This window comes from Anopheles stephensi, chromosome 2 (assembly GCF_013141755.1).
Source record: "Anopheles stephensi strain Indian chromosome 2, UCI_ANSTEP_V1.0, whole genome shotgun sequence".
In the NCBI taxonomy this organism is placed as follows: Eukaryota; Metazoa; Arthropoda; class Insecta; order Diptera; family Culicidae; genus Anopheles; species Anopheles stephensi.
In genome coordinates, this window is record NC_050202.1 from 34,286,764 (window position 1) to 34,308,553 (window position 21,790).

Sequence of the window (21,790 nt, forward strand, 5' to 3'; positions counted from 1 at the left end):
TTTACTCTTCCTGGGTTGATCTGTCTAACGGTTTTTTTAAACACACGTGTATATTCTTCAGATGCCAACTGTCGAATGCGACCGGCGGTCAAGGTAGCAACTATCGACGTTGAACCACGAGGTAGTGTTTTGACAGGACAAAACACTGGGGCCCAGTGTTGACAAAATACAACGTCAACGTCAAGTGCTATGACAGCCGACCGCGGAAGTACGCAGCCACTTAAGGATGAGCCACGAGCGCAGCCGAAGAGAACAAATCTAGCCAGAGAGAGCCGGAGAAAGAGAGCGAAGGGAAAGGGCAAATGACCGCTTTACACACGGCACTAACAACCAAAAAGCTAGAGAAAGATGACGTTTAGTTTTTTATCTGCCAAAAGTGTAACCGAAATTCACAAAAAATACACTTATTCACGGATGAAAAGAAGGCAATAAATGAAATAGACTTCATTTATTCTCGCGGATTGTTGCCTGTTGCATTTGCAACATTCTTAAAAAATGTTTTTTACATTATTTGGGACTCATTCCTACTAACTGTAATTATTACCGAATTTTAAAATGCAGATTTGTATAAAAAAAGATGGATTTTCGTAAGTGGCCCTATAGTTATGATACATGAAACAATTTTCAACCAAATAAACAAATGTATTAGTGTGTGTAAAACTATGCAAAAAATATGAGACAACGTATTTTTTGTTCTCTACAACTTTGCAGAACTTTTTTTTTACCTATGTCTCCAACTTTTCTAGTTATTTTCAAAAAACTGGTTGCCCTATTGTTCTGTTACGCACTGTATAATCATTTAATTATTTGCTATCCATAATTATTATAAATTATTATTACATCAATTTTTCACATGTTTGTTTCACTTGTATATAAATATAAGGTATCTCAGCAGCGAAACGTGAGTGCTGCAAGTGGGGAAGGGGGGAGGGGATCATCTATTTGGTGGAGGAACAATCAGCTGGGCAGCAAGGAAGCAAACCTGCGTCGCTTTATCATCGACTGAAGCAGAGTTCATCGCTGCAGCTGAAGTTGGACAAGAGCTGATGTGAATACGAAAGATCCTGCGAGTCGATTTCCTTGAACCTGTGAAAAAGATCCTATTATACGAGGATAACCAAAGTACGATTCGACAACTAGAATCGGAGCAACTGGAGCGAGGATCCAAACACGTGGACACAAAATTTCATTTTATTCAGGACCTTGTTTAGCAAGGTGTAATAGGAGTCGGAGCACATGTTAGCAGACATGCTAACAAAACCGTTGAGTAAAATTAAACTAACGAAGCATCGTACTATGGCTGGAGTACTCCCTGGATGTTTCGAGGAGGAGTGTTGACAACAAAGTACCCATCGAAAACTATAAAATATATTATTACGTCGCTGTCCACGGTACGGTTCTTTGATGGTAAATCTTACCAACACCACCACAGAAAAGAATTCCTCGCGCTATAAAAAAGAATCGCGTGCATTATTGTGTTTACACAGCACAAATCTTTTCATGAATTTTTCTGGTACATCGGTACTTTCCGCTCAGAACAGTATAAACAGTCCTTAACGGGAGTTGCCAAAACATTCGCACACAAGATTCGTGTTGGCAGACAAAACGATTCTTTCGACGACTCCCGCTGAGGACTGTATATTAAAGGCTTTATTAAAGCTTAACGTTAAAGGCTTTGAGGGAAGAGTATTTATATTTATTCTTACTCTTTTTCTTTGCGCGTAAAGTACCGATGTCTTTTCGACTAAAGTCTTAATAGATGCCCCCTCTGAATAGATGACCCAGTGCACAATCGGGTCGTGTTTTGGTCAAAATCGGGTCGAAACGACCTGTCACCTTGTATGAAACACCCGATCTTGTGTATGTATGCGTGTGCGGTGTGCGTGTGGTTGAAGATGCTGCCGAGTTAACCAATTTTTGTTTGTTTTCATTGAACAAAGCACAGCCCAGCCGGTAAATTGAGTTTTCCGAATCCGAGATAAACGACGCGCTTTTTTTGACCAACAATGGCGAGAAGAGAGTGAAAAAACTGGTGTTGAACATGCTTCCACATTTGTTAATGAAGGTATTTGAAGCATTTTGCACACAATTGCTTCAAGTTTAATAAAAATGTTATGTTATATTCGCAGGTGAAACAAATATCCTTTCCGACAATGTTCAGTCTCACTCTACATCTGCTCGTGATAGTGACTGTGAGATTAGTTTTACCGACGATTATGCAGAAGAAATCCTCCATTCAGATGATTCGTTTGAGTCATGTGAAGATACCTCCAGTCATGAAGAAATTAGTATAGAAGGAAAAACTATCGAGGAAAAGCTACGTATTTGGGCGCGTACTTCGTGACGATATTTCCTTCCCAATACCGAAAGAGGCGCGGACACTGCTAAAAACTCCACTCTCAAATGAGAGTAATACGATAACCACCATTGCTGGTGGTCAACTATGGTACCATGGCATCGCTTTTAGTTTGCAACATCAGTACAAGTAAGACGAAGTTCATTTAAATGATGCTATTTATTTTACAAACACTACTTGCACTTTCTTTTACAGTAAAACAACACCAAACGTTCAAACACTATGGCTGGATTTTTTCGTCGATGGAATTCCATTGCATAGAAGTGGAGCGAATCAGTTTTGGCTAATATTGGTGGAAGTGTTTGGCCTAGCTGTGGAACAGTTACTTGTTGTCGCAGTTTATTGTGGTGAGTCGAAACCAAATTCGGTCGAGGAATTCGGTCGACCCATGGTGACAGAGCTAAGCTATTTGCAGCAAAACGGCATTGAAATTAACGGTCGTAAATTTCAAGTGTCTTAACGGGTTTTTATTGTCGATACTCCAGCTCGTTGCTTCACCAAATGTATGGAACAATAACATTACAACTAGTGTTGGGTAAAGTGCTTGTGTGCGCACATTGCAAACAACACACCTTACTGTCCGCACAGTAAAGCACTGCGCTCGAAGTGTGCGTACTGTGCTCGCCTAAAGCACTGTGCGCACAATGCTCACCTCAAGCACTGTGCGCACTGTGCTCGCCTCAAGCGCTGCTCCGCACTTTGACTATCAGGCCACTAGTTTTTTGAGAATAACTCAAAAAGTTGAAGAGATAGACGAACACGATGTTCTACAAAGTTGTTTGGAATAAAAAAAAACGCATCCTTTCGTACATTATTTGCATAATTGTATGCAGGCTTCATTCCGTACCATCACAATTAGGCCATCTGCTCACTTCAAGCACTGTGCGCACAGTGCTCAACTCAAGCACTGTGCGCACTTTGACTATCAGGCCACTAGTTTTTCGAGCATAACTCAAAAAGTTACTCAAAAGAGATAGACGAACACGATGTTCTACAAAGTTGTTCGGAATAAAAAAACGCATCCTTTCACGCACTGCAACACGTGGTGAGTCGTGCCAATTATGGATAACTTTTTGACTTTGCTCCAAAAATTATCCATAATTGTATCGATAGTAAGTAACGAATGGGTCAATTTTGTTCACCGCATTTTATGACGTCACAAATTTGTTGTTGGGATTGTTAGTGTTATTGTTTGATATATTGCAATGTTGGTGTACGATAGCATTTGCAGCGAATAATTTCACGAAACAATGAAAAAAACACGCACTGTCTGGGTTCGAATCTCATCTTGGTCTTGGTGGTCAACTATGGTACCATGGCATCGCTTTTAATTTGCAACATCAGTACAAGTAAGACGAAGTTCATTTAAATGATGCTATTTATTTTACAAACACTACTTGCACTTTCTTTTACAGTAAAACAACACCAAACGTTCAAACACTATGGCTGGATTTTTTCGTCGATGGAATTCCATTGCATAGAAGTGGAGCGAATCAGTTTTGGCTAATATTGGTGGAAGTGTTTGGCCTAGCTGTGGAACAGTTATTTGTTGTCGCAGTTTATTGTGGTGAGTCGAAACCAAATTCGGTTGAGGAATTCGGTCGACCCATGGTGACAGAGCTAAGCTATTTGCAGCAAAACGGCATTGAAATTAACGGTCGTAAATTTCAAGTGTCTTAACGGGTTTTTATTGTCGATACTCCAGCTCGTTGCTTCATCAAATGTATGGAACAATAACATTACAACTAGTGTTGGGTAAAGTGCTTGTGTGCGCACATTGCAAACAACACACCTTACTGTCCGCACAGTAAAGCACAGCGCTCGAAGTGTGCGTACTGTGCTCGCCTAAAGCACTGTGCGCACAGTGCTCACCTCAAGCACTGTGCGCACTTTGACTATCAGGCCACTTGTTTTTCGAGCATAACTCAAAAAGTTGAAGAGATAGACGAACACGATGTTCTACAAAGTTGCTCGGAATAAAAAAACGCATCCTTTCACGCACTGCAACACGTGGTGAGTCGTGCCAATTATGGATAACTTTTTGACTTTGCTCCAAAAATTATCCATAGTTGTATCGATAGTAAGTAACGAATGGGTCAATTTTGTTTACCGCATTTTATGACGTCACAAATTTGTTGTTGGGATTGTTAGTGTTATTGTTTGATATATTGCAATGTTGGTGTACGATAGCATTTGCAGCGAATAATTTCGCGAAACAATGAAAAAAACACGCAATGTCTGGGTTCGAATCTCATCTTGGCGAATCTTTTTAAACGCACGTATGGTTTTTTTAATGGCAAATTTGTTTCATTGAATCCCCACGATTACGAATTACGATAGCTAGGTGAAACCCGACAAACGTTGCAAACCCAACTTAGGAAAAAGAACCTCGGTCTTACTTTGCAGCAATGCAAAAGAATTGCTTTCTTTCTTTTGCAGAAATTGCAGAAATTTGCAAAATTGCATTCTTTTGCTCTGTTTTTTGACTACGATATTAGGATAAGCGATAACCGTATGGGGGCATGAAGGGTACAGTTGTTTGATAATTGCCAATGGAAGCGGCATATGAAGCAGGTGTATAAAACATATGAAAATGTGTGCAATGCTTTTATTATGCACGCATAAATTGATACCATTACTGAACTAAAATTTTCTCAACCTTACTCGCATATGAGTACAAATAGGAACGGTACACAAATACATACACACTCGCACATTGAAACCATTTGTGAGGTAAATTTGATTTCGTCGTCTTACATGTGAGTGCAAGCAGGGACGCTACATGGGTGAAAGCGAAATGTATGATAAAGGAATGCACAGCCTAGGGATCTTTACAAACTTTTATTTATGCCACACTCCGTACCATGCGACAAACTCAAAAATGTTCGGAATAAAATAACTTTAGGCTATTGATGATGGTCATGGATTTTGGTATTTTCGATGTACTGTTTTTTTCCTTTTGTTTTGTTTTATAAGGAGAGAGGATCTTCAAAAAAGACACCCAATCCCCTGGGTAGTGTGGGATTTTTACCCACTAAAAACTCTCCTTCATGATTTAGATATAAGCACCTCTCGACACCATCATTAGACAATACAGCGGCTATTGCATTCAAGAGAGCTTGAAATCAAGTATGTTTTCGACTCGCTAGAGTTAGGCAGTGGTGAGCGCTCATGCGTCATGCGTTGCGTTTTCTGAAAATGTATGGATTTTGACAGACGTAGACTTCAAAATTCGATGACTGCGTCGGTCAAAATCCATGCATTTTCAGAAAACGAAAACGAAGAAAAATCATACTAGAAAAACTATATTACTATGTTGTATATGGTGACCGACTCATAATCGTTGGAATCACGCTGCAAAAGTGGATATATACGTTGGTAAAGAAAACTCCCTTTCCCAGAACCTTTTACTTCTTCTTCCTGGCACTACAACCTACACTACAACTAATTCGTACCAGGTACCAAGCAGCTTTTCAGCGTAAAATGTATGATTCGTGTGTGGTTCGCCATCAAATAATCGTATCTTCTAACCCGCCTAAGCAATTTTATTGTGTTTCATGAACAATATTTTGTTCAATTTGCTGGGCTTCAATCTATTTCTCTTACTAGCTTCTATATCTCCTGCCTTAGAAAAAAACTCGTTAGCAAGGAACTGATGAACACAAATCGCGCAGCATTACTTGATAAACCATTGAATATTTGTTTTTGTGCAACTTCCACCATTCCAATGGGTCATCATTACGGTGGCACAAAGGCTCTGCAATGTAATTATCCAGCTCTATTTGACTCAAACTCCGCGAATGGAGCATGATTTGCGGATGACCGAGATCAGTATCAAATTCGGCCCAAATATCCGTGTCATCCGTGGTTACTGTTTCTGTTCCAATATATTCGGAGGATACATTCTGGTCGTTTGGTCCATTGTTTTGAAAGTTCATTTCTCTCAATACTGCATTACAACACTCCTTAAACTGATCCTCATCAGCAAATCCTTTTTGTTTAAAACGAGGATCAACAACAGTTGCTCGGGAAACAGTATTTGTGTATGCATATTGGATTCTATTGCTTAAACCCTCAACTAAAAGTTGTACCATCTTTGAAACTTTTTGAGAAAAATGTTTATTTTCCAACAAAGATTTCAATTTCGATGACAGCAACATATGTAAAACACGAACCTTTGATACTGTCACATATTTTTCAGCCGATATTTCCTTTGTCACTATATCAAATATTTTTAATATGTATGTTTAATATGGTTAATTATTCCGGTATCTCCGGTTGCATTCCTACCGCACTCCGTGTTTTGCTTCGTATTAACTGTGTTATATTAAACGAATCGAGATAATAATTGTTCTGTACGATCGTGAAGTGATTCCCTTGGTTTTTTTCTATATACTCGTCGTGTTCCGTTTCACAGTAACTGTGTTCCACCGTAATCACTTGGTCGCCTGTGATCGTTTATAAACTGCAAATTCATTGAGATGGCTGCCATCTGTCACTCCTGTGCTGAAACTATCGAAACTATTGATGCTCCGAATTGCATTATCTCATGTGCTTACTGCGAGGCAACCTTTCACCGTGCTTGTTGTAAGCTTGATCCCGTACTTATCGAAGCGGTCTCTACCAATATAAATCTACATTGGAGCTGCTATGGGTGCACCAACATACTGAAACATCCTCGATCACGTTTGGTGAAAGAGATGGGGATACAGGTTGGCTCCCAGACCGCTCTTGCTTCGGCAATGACCGCGATAGAAAAGCTCATCAACCCGATAATTGCCGAAATCCGTAGTGGATTTACACTCCTACAGCCAGCGTGGGAGACGCCCCGTATTCTGCACACGGTGTCAAACCCCGCCCCTGGTTCAAAGCGGAGGCGCGTCGCCGAGGAGCCCTCCTCGCCAGAAGTAAACATTGCTGTAAACAAACAGACTTACGCTGCTTGCGCTGCCTCATCATCCATCTCTAACACAACTAACCACATCCCGCCACCGTCACTGCGGAAGGAAGAACGCATAGGCACCGATCCATCTACATCTCCACTTCGAGCCGTGGCTACTGAACCGCGAACGACTAGAATGTGGATTCGCCTTTCCCACTTATCTACGGCTGTTTCCGCGGATCAGGTTGTTGCCTCGGTAAAGCGCCGATTAAGCACCGATGATGCTGTAGCATTCTGCTTGCTGAAGAAAGGAACCTGTGTTGACAGTGTGAACTGGCTGTCGTTTAAAGTGAGAATCCCTGCATCCCTTCGAGAAAAAGCCCTCATTGCTTCCACATGGCCAGTTGGGGTTGGTGTCCGGGAATTCTTTCCCTCTCATCAACAACATCCTCGCAACACATCGCCACCGATCATCTACGAACACCGCCTGCCTACTCGCACACCAGCTGTTACCGACACTCGACCCAGTACACGCACACCAACTAACACCGATCGATCATCTGCACCTTGCACACCACGGACACCTGTTCACACTCCCGACACACGCATACTGAATGAATCCTTTGATGCTCCGAACCAAACTCTGGTTGACGTCTCGATGCGTAGCCGTACCACAACAACAAATTTGCGTCAAACCTCATTGAACCAGTTTTTTCGTAACTAGACAATCTCATGTTCCGCGCATGCGGCGAACTGTTCGCGCTATCTCGCATACCACTAAGCACTATGCCATCACCGATGTACCGATCTACTATCAAAATGTGCGAGGTCTGCGCTCCAAGGCCAGCGATTTTCGTCTATCAGTATCGGGATCTGATTTCGATGTAGTGGTGCTCACGGAATCCTGGTTAATACCTTGCTTGCCCTCGTCGCTGCTGTTTGATGACAGCTTTCGTGTTTACCGGTGCGACCGCAACTCGTCGAACAGTACGTACTCTTGTGGTGGTGGAGTACTGATCGCTTGTCGTGACTTTTTGACGTCATGGGAATTCCCACTGCAGTATCCTTCGCTTGAGATAGTGTGCGTTGTCATTCAGCTTGGAAGTTTCCGACTGTTTATTGTATCGGCCTACATTCCACCTAGTCAAGCAGCGAATGCAACTACGCTCTGCGAAATCGTGGACTGCATCTCCTCATTGTGTACGTCTCTACATCCCGAGGATGGTATACTACTGTTCGGGGACTTTAATCAGCCTGGGGTATCCTGGTCATCCGCTCAACCTGATCCGGATCTACCGTTCCTTTACTATGAGCCACATACGCGTGCTGTTCGCTGCGCTCAGTTCTCCGACGGGATGCACCAATGTGGTCTGTTTCAGCTTAATTGTTGTCGGAACTCTAGCGGACGCCTCCTAGACCTTGTTTTCGCGAACAGTGCTGTTGCCTCATCCTGCTCACCGCTTGCTGTCTCCTCCACACCTATGCGCGCCGTAGACCGCTTTCATCCACCGCTTGAGGCAGTCATAACGGTACCTCACATAAGCTCAGCAGCTCCTGCGTCAACACCTAGCCTAGACTACGCGAGGACTGACCTGAACAGGCTTGTCGCGATGATCGACTTGTTTGCTAATGATTTCGTGTGCTCCAGTTATTCATCTCTTGACTGTGCTGTCGATGACTTTAGTCAATTTATGTCTAATGCCTTGAAAGGGTGCACGCCTTTGAAGCAACCCAAACGTGGTCCTCCCTGGGGGGACCGAACGCTGCGTCGACTAAAAAGAGCCAAGACCGCCGCTTTCCGCGAATACAAGACACGTAGATGTGCCGTGTCGCGGTACAACTATAACGTTGCGCACACCCTATATCGTCGCTACAACAAAAATTGTTACCTCTCATACGTACGACGCCTTGGTGTTCGGTCCCGTAAGAACCCTCGAATACTTTGGTGCTTTGTTAACGCCAAGCGGAAATCCTCCGGCTTTCCCTGCTCTGTCCGTTACAACGGGCGTTGTGCCAACACCCCATCCGCCGTTTGTGATGTTTTTGCCTCGCGCTTTGCTGACACCTTCCATCCCGACACCACCGATATGGACCAGACTACAAGCGTACTCACAACGATACCGCTGGATGCCATGGTTCCCAATATGCCAATTATTGACGATTCATCAGTTTTAAAGGCGATTAATCGGCTTAAACCTTCGTTCGCCCCGGGACCCGACGAAATCCCACCTACTATTCTAAAGCACTGCGCTGCAAATGTTGCCCCGGTCTTGACTAAGATATTCCGGGAATCCGTGAAACAAGGCCCACTCGCTGGAAAACTTCATGGCTAGCCTCTGTGTACAAAAAGGGGGACAAATCGGATGCTGCCAACTAACGTGGTATTACTTCACTTTGCGCATGTGCAAAGGTTTTCGAGCTGCTTGTATATGAGCCCCTACTAGCAGCCGCATCGAACTACATCAGCTCGGCTCAACACGGGTTCACTCCTAAGCGCTCGACGGTTACCAACCTCACCGAGTTTGTCAGTTTTTGTTATAAAAACATCGATGCTGGGCTCCAAGTTGACGCGGTATATACTGACATCAAGGCGGCGTTTGACAGTGTACCACACTCTCTGCTACTCGCTAAGGTTCAGATCCTTGGGCTTCCTGGATTGTTTCTGGCGTGGATGAAGTCCTACCTCATCGACCGGACGTATCGCGTGAAGATGGGTTCAGGCGTCTCGCGCTCTATTAAAGCCTTCTCGGGCGTGCCACAAGGGAGTAATCTCGGACCACTGTTGTTCGTTATCTTCCTTAATGACGTTACGCGTGTGCTTCCCACTGGTAGTTACCTCCTGTATGCCGACGACCTGTACAAACGGTCTTAAACTCAGTGTTGAGAAATGCGTCGTCGTCTCTTTCACGAGGAAACGTTATCCCTTAGCATTCAACTATGCTTTAGATGGCTCATCTTTTGAGCGCAAAAGCTGTGTACGTGACCTAGGAGTGCTCCTTGACGAGAAGTTGAGCTTTCACGACCAGCTTGAGCATTTTGTTGCTAAGGGTAACCAACTAACTGGACTGCTGAAACACATCACGCGTGACGTCAAAGACCCCATCACGATGAAGCAGCTTTATTGTTCGCTGATACGCTCCGTGGTCGAATATGCGTCAATCGTTTGGTGTCCTACTGCAGCGAGTTCCTTGGCCCGGTTGGAATCGATCCAGAGGAAGTTTACCCGTTTGGCTCTGCGTTATTGGGGGGAGCAGGTGGACTACACTGGACGCTGTGCGCTGCTTGGTCTAGAGCCGCTAAAACAACGCAATTGCAACGCACAAAGGCTATTCGTCGCGGCATTACTGGACAATCGGATTGACTCGCCCGCGCTCCTTTCCCGACTAGGTCTCTACGTCCCGCCGAGATCTCTCCGTGCACGATCGCTACTTGACGTGGAGGAGCGCCGCACTCGATTTGGCTCCTCTGACCCACTTATTTTAATGTGTCGTGAATTCAACGCCGTGTGTAACCGTTATGAACCTTGTATGTCTCGTACCACGTTTTTAAATTGTATTTATACTGTGCGGCCTTATACGTGTTAATTGTAATTATTATCTAGCATGCTTCAAGGGGGCCACTCACGGCCCGTTGAATTCAAATATACCAAATATAAATATATAAAATATAAGACAATACCCCACCTGCAGTTTAGCCAAAAAGGCGAATAACAGCTTTGCACCCAGGAAAGGACGGAGTAGTGAGAGTAGTAACTTTACGAGTGGGTACGGGAAAGGAAATTGTTCGAGCCGTTAGCAGAATCGCATTACTACCCAATCCAATCGAACAGCAAAGTTAGAACGGACGAAGGATACACGTGGGAAATAGTAAACAACCGTTGTTGACATTTGGAGCTTCAAGTCAAGTTAAGTTTACACGTCGATCACACAGTTTCATGCATTTAAAAAGAATTCTCTTCGAAAGCACCATGGTAAGCTATTTATGTTTTCTGACAGTAACATATCATGCGATGGAGCTTTTTTTCAAAATAAGTCGTTGAAATGTTCCAAAAAATATTGTATTTGGTCTAAAAAGCCGAAAAATGTAAGACTACGGTGCTGTACGTGATAAAAGGCAATTTAAAAGGTGTTTAATGCACGTTTGAACGCTTTTCAAAAGCTTTTCCAAACTTAAAAGCATCTAGCCTTTGCGACAACAGACAGCACTACGGACCGAAAAAGGCGCCAAAGTTCAAAGTGCAATGGTGTGGGAGAGCGTATCGATACACATTGACGGTCAACAATACATGAGTGCAAATTTTAATACAAGTAACTTTCATGTTTCGTGTTACATATCCAAGCTTGGGTACACGGGCCAGTCCCAACCCCTTGGGCGGATGGTGGAGAAAGGCTAAACAGGAGCGGGGTGGGCAGACCAGGCAACCAGGGCTCATGGAACGTACGCACTCTCTACAGAGCCGGAGCCTTGAAGCAACTTGATAACGCCCTAGCCATACTGAACATGGACCTCGTAGCTCTACAAGAGATCCGTTGGTTAGGGAATGGTGTGCATAACAGGCGTGGCAGTAACCACAACGACATTTACTTCAGCTGCCACGACCGCCACCATATGCTCGGAACGGGTTTCGCCGTCGGTCCACGGCTGAAATCCGAAATCATCGGCTTCAAGGTTATCAATGATAGGCTATGCACCCTGCGCATGCGAGGCAGATTCTTCAACATCAGCCTCATCAACACGCCCCTACCTTAGACAAGGATGAAGAGGAGAAGGATCTGTTCTACGGCCGCCTCACAAAAATCATTGACCAGTGTCCCAGGCACGATGTTAAAATCATCCTGGGGGACTTCAATGCAAAAGTCGGTAGGGAGCCAATGTACCGCCAATACATTGGAAGTCACAGTCTACATGAGCACAGTAACGACAATGGTAATAGATTGGTCCAGTTTGCAGCTGCAATCAATCTGGTTGTGGGAAGTACCAAGTTTGCGCGCCAAGACATTCACAAAGCTACGTGGGTGTCTCCGGATGGAGCCACTTCCAATCAGATAGACCACGTGTTGATTAGCCGCCGAAGACAGTCGAGCTTGTTGAACGTCAGAACGTATCGAGAGGCCAACATCGATTCCGATCACTATTTGGTTGGCTTAGTGAATCGTTGCAGAATCGCCCGCCCCCGCGCCAATGGGGGCGAAATTAACACGCAGGCTCGGCTCAACACGGACTCCCTAAAGGACAGTCACGTCCAACAGGCATACAAATCCGCTTCAGGTGAGGCTCTACTACCAGAAAACGAATATGAAACTACGAGCGAACGGTGGAACGCTCTAAAAACAAAAATTATAAGCTGTGCCAATTCCACACTCCCACCACGTCGGGGCAACACCAGATCTGGCTGGTTCGACGAAGAATGTAGACAAGTGACCGAACGTAAAAACTGCGCATACCGAGTAATGCAGCAGCGGCATAGAAAGTGGGCATGCGCGGAGGAATACTCAGGGCTCAGGAGAGAAGAGAAAAGAGTTCACCGCACCAAAAAACAACTTTGAGAAGAGCAGCGTGTGCGTGAACTTCAAGAAATCAGAGTGCGTTACAGACCTTATAGTTTTACCAGGAGATAGCGGGTCGCCGAAATAACTTCAGACCTAAGGTGACCTGCTGTCGGAATAAGGATGGGGATCTGGTCAGTTACCAGTCAGAAGTCCTCTCGCGATGGGCTCAGTACTTCGATGAATTGCTAAATGATCAGTTCAACGAACAGCTAGAGGCTCCACTAGCAGATGATATCATGCTACTGCCACCTAGCATAGATGAAACACGAATGGCCATCCGTCGGCTCAAGAACAACAAGGCACCAGGCACCGACGGAATAGTAGCCGAACTGATCAAAAACGGTGGTGCAGCACTCGAACAGGAAATTCATCAAATTATTACTGAGGTATGGGATAGCGAATCGATGCCTTGTGATTGGAATCTTGGCATCATCTATCCCATATACAAGAAGGGAGATAGGCTAGAGTGCAGCAACTACAGGGGTATTACGGTGTTGAATACCGCCTACAAGATTTTCTCCCTTATCTTACAAGATCGACTTGTCCCATTCGTTGAAGAGATAGTCGGAAACTATCAGAGAGGTTTCCGAAACGGAAAATCAACCACTGACCAGATCATCACCATGCGGCAAATCTTGGAGAAGATGGCGGAGCAACAGCTCCACTCCTACCATCTCTTCATTGATTTCAAAGCCGCCTATGACAGCATAGCCAGGGTAAAACTGTACGACGCAATGAGCTCTTTTGGAATCCCGGCCAAGCTTACCAGGCTTGTACGAATGACAATGGCCAACATCACATGCCAGGTGAAGGTGGATGGAAAACTCTCAGGGCCCTTTGCTACCACCAAGGGCCTGCGCCAGGGAGATGGGCTCGCCTGTCTCCTCTTCAATCTGGCGCTAGAGAGAGCCATCCGTGACTCAGAGGTGGAAACTTCGGGGACCATCTTCTATAAGTCAATCCAGATCCTGGCATACGCTGATGACATAGACATCATTGGATTGAGGCTCTCCTATGTAGCAGAAGCATATCAAAGGATCGAGCGTGCGGCACAGAACCTCGGGTTGGAGATTAACGAGGCGAAAACCAAAATGATGGTGGCACCACCAGCGGCCCTGCTAACAAACACTGATTTACGCAGGGGTGCTGTACAGATAGGTGACCGCACCTTCGAAGTCGTCCAAAACTTCACCTATCTGGGGTCAAAAGTCAGCACCGACAACAACATTGATGTTGAGTTACGCGCACGGGTGCTGGCTGCAAACCGGTCATACTACAGCCTGAGGAAACTTCTCAACTCTAAATACCTGTCGCGACAGACGAAGCTGGGACTGTACAGAACTTTTATAGTCCCAGTACTCACATACGCCTCTGAGACATGGACTCTGTCCAAAACTGACGAAGCCCTCTTAGCCGCGTTCGAGAGGAAGATGCTCAGAAGGATTTTTGGCCCCGTATGTGTGGAAGGACAATGGAGGAGCCGCTACAACGACGAGCTCTACGAGCTGTACGATGATGTCATTATCGTACAGCGCATTAGACTCGCCAGGCTCCGGTGGGCTGGTCACGTCATGAGAATGACACTGGACGACCCAGCCCGTAAAGTCCTTTTAGGCCGTCCACACAGACAGAGGAGGCGTGGTAGGCCCAAATTGAGATGGAGTGATGGCGTTGATGCGTCCGCTAGAACGGCCGGGATAACGGATTGGCAGACGACGGCGCTGAACCGTGAGTGGTATCGAGGATTGTTGCAGCAGGCCAAGACCGCAAAGCGGTTGTAGCGCCTGATAAGTAAGTAAGTAAGTAAGTTTCTTTAGTCCTACCAATACTTTAATTAAATTCAAGTTATGCTCTTCTATTGTTTCCCCAAACACAACAATATCATCTAGATATACCAATGCTTTGACTGGTTGGATCGTGTAGATGACCGTGTTCATTAACTTCTGGAAGGTAGAGGGATTATTTTTCAGGCCCATGGGCATTCTAGTAAATTCGTAGTGCCCTTTTTGTGTGGAAAATGCGGTTTTGGACACATCTCTAGGGTTAATCGGTATTTGGAACAAACCCGATTTAAGATCGATGATTGGAAAATATTTACTATTGCCTATGCTGTGCATTATGTCATCTATCCTCGGGATGGGATAGATGAAAAGCTTCGTTATTTCGTTTAGTGCCCGAAAATCTACAACAATTCGGATTTTTATTTTCTTCCTCAGCGTTTGCCTTTTTTGGTATGCACATAACGAGTGCGTTCCAAGGATTTTTACTTGATCTTATAATGTTCTGCCTAAGCATTTCTTCTATTTGAAATTGCATTATTTTGTTCAATGCTGCTGGGAATCTATATTGCCTTTTATATATTGGAATGTTTAAAATTGTTTCAATTTCATGTGATGCAGCTTGAGTATAAGTCAGCTTATCACCTGGTAGGTAGAAAATATCGTTGTACGCTCGGATATTTTTTTCAATATCTTCTCCTGTACACTCTTCTAGGTGGTGAAGAATAATTGTATTCATTAACTGTTCGTGTCTCTCCACTCCAACTACTTCTTTCTGATTTTTGTCCTTTTTTTCTAACTCAGGAAGCCACTCATCGTTTTCTTCTTTGATTTGTTGCTTTTGCATGATCTCTGCCTCAGAATTACTAGTTTCTTTCGCCTTTCTAATTTCCTCTACATCATGAGGCTTCTCTAAGGTATTTATTTATAATTCCAGTATTACGGCATGACGCCGTATTGTCAACACCGCATGTGTTGACGATTACAAATTCACAAATATTAACAAGGCATTTCCTCCCTCAAACTGCCCAGCAGTGATAGCCCAAGCTCGATCAAGCCAGCACCGAACTCAGAAGCTATCGGCGAGTTCCATCCCGTAACAGCAGGGTCTCTGCTAATTACGGGGTTGAACCCGCCGACCACCTCCGAACCCAACACCAGCCACGCCGGGCTCGCCCCATCAAGGCTAGACAGAGATGAAGAACACTGTTACAGAAAATTCTGCCTCCCTTCTTACGACAGTGCCGACTTTGACCCCGGATGCTGTTGCTTTGTCAACGGATCACCCGTGGCACTATAAAAAAAAACACTTAACACTTACGACTAAGACAACACAACGAATAACAAAAAAGGAATCGTGGATATGATTTGGAAGGATAATGAGGATGCGGAATCAAAGGATAAGGCCGTTGTCTCTGGCGAATTGGAAGATGAGCCTCATGTATGCGAGGTCTCTGGTCGCCAGCACTTCTCTAATTTCTATGCCCGGTCGTCTGCCGATGCTCTCGACTGCGCCCAACAAGGAGGGTCTTGCGGTTTCAAACTCCACGCAGGACCACAGAAGGTGATCCACATCGTGAAATCCGTCACCGCAGCCACACACCTTTGTCTGGGCCAGAGTTATACGCTGTAGATGAGCATTCAACGCGAAATGATTCGACATAAGTCGAGACATCATGCGTATGAACGCCCGGTCTACAGAGAGCCCACCGAATCAAGGCCGCAGGGACACTTGCGGAGAGATCGAGAAAAGGAATCGCCCGAGATCATCCGTCTCTAAGGTAATAGTTTTTAAATTTCTCCCTATGTTTACGGTGTACTTTCGTAAAAATTCTGAACCGATTATACCCGAGACCCCAAGTTGCTTTACTATATAGAATTTTGTTCTAAACTTTGATCTGCCAATGACCAAATTTCAAAACATAGAATCTACGGTTTCCGATATCGTACCCTCGAAGCTGGATAGTTTTAAAATATCTGAATGATCGATGTATGAAGCCTCAAACAGTTTGGCTGAATCCCAGCTCAAAGCATTAAAGCAAGCTCAAGTATCTATCAAATAATTAATTTCTTTTTTTTTTCGATACCCTCCAATAAAACGTTATTTGTTTTCGCTTTGTTCGTAAACTGCACATCCAGTGTTTCGTATGTCCCAATGTTTTCTTTATGTTCTTCTATTCTAAAATGATAAAGATTAATAATCGTAGGATCACTAGCGTTATTATTTCGATCTAATAGTGACCCTTTACCTAGTTTTTTTTTAATTTGGTACTGTTGCTACGCTTGCATTGTTTGATTCTGATTTGCTTGCGGTTGCTGATAATAATGGTTTCTGTAAGGAGCAAAATATTTCGAGGGCCGGGAAAAGCTGCTATTGATATTGGAAGTGTTTGGGTTAATTGTTGTGCTATTTAATTGCGGATTTCCAAAATCGTTAGTGCTTGTTTTGTGTGTGTTCCATGATCTGTTATATCTGTATGGAGGTTGGGTTGCGTTGAACCTTGGGGTAGAAATACCCTTTTCCAAGTGTTTTTGGACTCTTCTGGTTCATCGTTTTTTGACAGAGTCAATCTTTCTTCAATCTTCCGCATTTGTTCGAGCTGAACTATTTCTTCTTCCAAAAAATCCAACAGTTCTTCAAAGTCAAGATGCTTTTTCATTCTTGCTTAAATTTTAAGATTTTTATGCATTAATCCAGATAGAAAATGTATGCGCAAATTCTGTATTGCATAAGAATCCTCATTCGCATTATGGGCATGAGTGATAATGTCATCTCGTAATTTCAGGGCCCTATCTTTAAATTTTATATATGTTTCATCTTTTCCTTGTTGGAGTGTTTCACCCCGAAAAATATTTCCTTCAAACTTAATTTTTCGTCAAATAGCTTGATAAGATTTGCCTTTACCTCCTCCCGTGATTCTGAATGAATTCTATGAAAAAGTGAAGCAGCTTTTCCTTTCATTTTCATCATTATAATTTGTATTAATGGTTCATGAGATTCACCTGGTGGAATTATTTTCGCAAAAAAAAAAAACAGCTTGATATAAAAATCCCTCCAATTCAGCAGCGACCCCTGCATATTCAGGTATGCATTTAATGGCCATGTTTGTCGGGAATTCGTACACCATTTTGAATATAGTGCTGTTCAAGGCTTTTTCGATTTCCAAGCTTTGATCTAAAAGCTCTGTTCTTACTCTATTAAGGCGATCTTTGTAGCTACCTTCTGCGTATTCTGGCTTTTGGTCCGAACTTTTATCACAATTCGACTTTGCTGAATCAGAAGAGCAATAATACGGCTTAAGTGATTTAAGCAGGTTTTCTTCAGAGTTAAATTTAATATTTCGACTCCTCAGTTCTTCCATATGTCACACATTCCCCTCCTATACTACTCTAAGGTTTCACAAATATCACCAACTAATTCGTTATTATCTTTGTTTTCGTGTATGACTTATTAACTAATATTAGATGATACTATAAAAATGAAATGAAATCAACCCACCACCAGTATTAATAAAAATTATTTATTCTTAAATTTTGACAAATAAATTGAATAATTCGATATTTTATTTTAGTAACTTCTACAAAATTAAGAAAACAATTATTTATCCATAAGTAAATATATATTTTATTAAAGTTTTTTTTTTGAGAGGAATGTGCTTCACCACAGTAACCTATATCGCATCACCAAATTACTCACCACCTTATTACCACAAAAATTATATATATGTTTTATTTTTCACCCACTATTAAACTTTCACCAATTATTAGTAAAAAAAAATTCCACCACCAGGCAGAAATGGCTTCTGAGCAAATTGCTTTTTTCCGCTGTCACCATATGAAACAACCAATGTTATTTTTTATGCTAACTACAGTACATTTATTGTCTTAATCCACACGATCCGCACATTAAGGCCGTCACCAGCTAAGAGAAAGCGCGACTCTTCTTTCGTTCCTTCGATACCCCCGAAGAACCCAGATTCAGAAAGGAATTCAGAAAGGAATCCTTTGCTTGGTCGTAACTGGATAAGGACCTTAATTAAGATGTGAACAAAATTATCAACGCAGGTTGATCGCAGCAGGAGGAAAACACAGCGGATGAAACAACGCAGGAGGTCTCATATTGTTCAGTAGAAAATTCAACAACTAGCTCAATGCTACAAAATAAGATGAATACTCGAAACTATTTGAAGATGGAATATGGAAGATTGGAGCTTTACAAGCTTCATTAACTCTTCGCAAAGATACAAAACCAGTCTTTTTCAAAGCGAGGCCTGTCGCATTTGCTGTCCGGGATGCTGTTGGTAAAGAAATTGAATAGTTGGGCATGAAGTGGCGTGGTGGGTCGGTAGCGACAAGCCAGGTAATAGCTGGCATGTTGAAGTCTCCAAACAGCAACAGTAGGTCGTTTTGCGACATACGTTCGGAAATGTCACATACACTCGCATGCAGATTGTCGAACACATCCACAGAGGAACTGAGTTCAGGAGCGATGTAGATCACACCGATGAACAGGCTGCAGCGATGAAGTTTTACGCACACCCACAGCAGCTCAAGCGATGAGAAAGCGTGACGTAACATGAAGCTGTTTAAAGAAGCAGCACAAGCGATGAGCACACCTCTACCACGAGAGTGTATGCTGTTATCAGTACTTCGGTCGCAGCGGTATACGTTGAATTGCGTGTCAGCTAGTAGTGCGCTGGGTATCGATTCGTCGAGCCAGGTTTCGGTAAGTACCAATATATCGAGATCAGACTCAGATAATGCGAGTCGGGTGTTATTCAGCTTGTTGCGCAGTCCTCTAACGTTCTGGTAGTATAGGAGAAGCTCTAAGTTAGGAGCCTGTGCATGCGTCGGAGGAGTGTCACGGAGAACACGTGTAGTTAAGGCAGTGGTGGCTCGGGCATAGTGGCGTGGTGCGGATCGGAGAGCGGCGGATTCAGGTGGTTGGGCGGCAAGTTGACTCGTATACTGGTGGTCGGAAGTGGTTCCCGGGGCCCTGTGTGCCAAAAATTCTGTGCTGTTTGTGAGGTGCGGTGGTCAGTGAATTCACGGAACACTATACCGTTGAAAATTGAAAAATAAAAAATGAAATTTAAACCATTTTTTTCAAATCTCGACTTCTCAACCTGGGTCATATAAACCTACATTTTCAAACCGTGCCGAATTCTGACATTCACTAAAGTGTGCACGCAAATCGCTATCCATTTTGGGCCATTCGCTAATTGTACATGCGAATCGCTATCGATGGCCGTAGATATCTTAAACTTTTGCGCGAACCGCTAAGATATGCTCGCCGTATGCTATCTATCGGTGAACCCTGTAAGCCCAGAGTGTCGGAATATCTTAACTTTAGCTACCCACAAAGGATTGTACTGTCCTACTAGATTAATGTATGGGGTAGCATCGGCACCAGCAATATTCCAAAGGTTGATTGAACAAATCCTGCAAGACATACCAGGAGTAACTGCTTTTATCGATGATATTCGAATTACGGGGCCAAATCACAAAATTCATTTTGAATGATTAGAAGAAGTGTTAAAGAGATTAGAAAGGTATAATCTAAAAGTGAAAAAAGCAAAATGTGAATTTTTCAAAGATCAAATATAATATTGTGGATACCTAGTTGATAAAAATGGTATACACAAACTACATACGAAGATTAAAGCGATACAGGCAATGCCGTCTCCTAGAAACAAAGATGAACTACGATCATTCCTGTGACTGGTCAATTACTATGGACGATTCTTTCCAAACTTAAGTGCTGTATGTGTTGTGGATCATAGCAACCTCTGGAGTTAGGAATCTAGTAGGCGTTGCTTGAATAGTTATGTAGATGGTTGTATAGATGAATAAAGTTAGTCAGTTATTCTTTTCCACTCGTAAGAGGAAGTACCTTCCAACAGGTTATGGGCCCAGAATCCCAACGGCCGAATAGTAACGAAAATTGTTTCATACCAGAAGAGTTGAAAATTATTCAAGATGGAGCGTTTGGGGATTGCCAAGCTAAATGGAAGTAATTATGGTACATGGAAAACTAAAGTCGAGTTTCTGCTGGTACGAGAAGACTTGTGGCGATACGAGGTTGAAACGAAACCGGCGAGTGTCGCTGTCCTCGGATCGAGTGCTGCTGTCGCCGGATCAAGTACTGCAGTAGATACCACAGCTTGGGACACCGGTGACCAGAAAGCCCGAGCAACAATTGGGCTTCTTCTGGAGGATAGTCAGTTAAACTTAATCAAGGACTCGAAAACAGCGAAGCAGACTTGGGATGCTCTGAAAACTCAATATGAAAAGGTAACATTGATTTCCGAAGTGTCATTGCTGAAACAAATCTGCAACAAACGGTATACTGATGGCGAAGACATCGAGCAGCACGTTTTCGAAATGGAAGAACTCTTCGAACGACTGGCGGTGGCATATCATGTATTGGACCGTAAATTACAGGTGGCAATGGTGCTACGAAGCTTGCCTGAATCCTTTGATACTCTGACGACAGCTTTGGAAACCAGATCCGAGAGCGATTTGACTCTCGAATTGATCAAATCCAAGTTGGCTGACGAAGTAGCAAAAAGGGGAAACAGAGGTTGCTGCGATTCCGTGCTTAAGGTAGTTACTGAGAAGCAGAGAAAGAGCTTGTTATGTAACTTTTGCCGGAAACCAGGCCATAAGCAGAAGCAATGCCGAGCATTCATTGAACAACGTAACGACGAGGTCAAATCCAACGAGCGGCCGGATAAACGTCGTTATTCGAAAGCGAAAACAGCTCGTCAGGATACAGTAGTGACGAATTTCACATTCGCGGCTGCACAAAGGTTCAGTGGACGTGATGCGTGGGTCATTGACTCCGGCGCCACATCACACATGTGCATCGATCCAGACTCCTTTGTTACGTTGGACTGCTCACTGAGGCAGAGCGTATACTTAGCAGATGGCAAGAAAATTACCACCGAAGGAACCGGTTCGTGTAGAATGACGTGGATGACTCGAGAGGGAAAACGCAGCACTGTTCTCCTCACTGAGGTGCTCTATGTCCCACAATTCGAAACCAACCTTTTATCAGTAAGGAAACTGACAGCCAAGGGACTCAAGTTCATCTTTGATGAGGATGGGTGTCACATCCAAAAGGACGAAAAGGTGATCGCAGATACGATGATGTCCGACGGGATGTATAAGTTGCGGACTGCACACGTTGCTCTTAAAGTAAGTGAGCATACACCGAACTGTT

General features: G+C 43.6%; 1 protein-coding gene and 1 long non-coding RNA gene across 5 annotated transcripts in view; one reads left to right on the forward strand and one right to left on the reverse strand.

Moving 5' to 3' along the window:
• The window catches only part of LOC118503138, a 132,211-nt gene that overhangs the window by 84,158 nt on the left and 26,263 nt on the right, over positions 1-21,790 (reverse strand). The window contains exon 4 of one of the 3 annotated variants that reach the window (XR_004905134.1): positions 19,987-20,007. The exons of the other annotated variants lie outside the window; for them this stretch is intronic. The gene's annotated coding sequence lies outside the window, so the exon portion shown is untranslated. Of the gene's footprint in view, positions 1-19,986; positions 20,008-21,790 lie in introns of those variants that run through there. 3 annotated transcript variants of the gene reach the window in all.
• Positions 1,591-3,258, forward strand: LOC118503156. Of its 2 annotated transcripts, XR_004905156.1 has the most exons (4): positions 1,591-1,860; positions 1,946-2,065; positions 2,130-2,485; positions 2,552-3,258. It is a non-coding gene; the product is annotated as an uncharacterized LOC118503156 (long non-coding RNA). The 2 variants fall into 2 exon arrangements; XR_004905155.1 differs by having other exon boundaries at positions 2,130-3,258.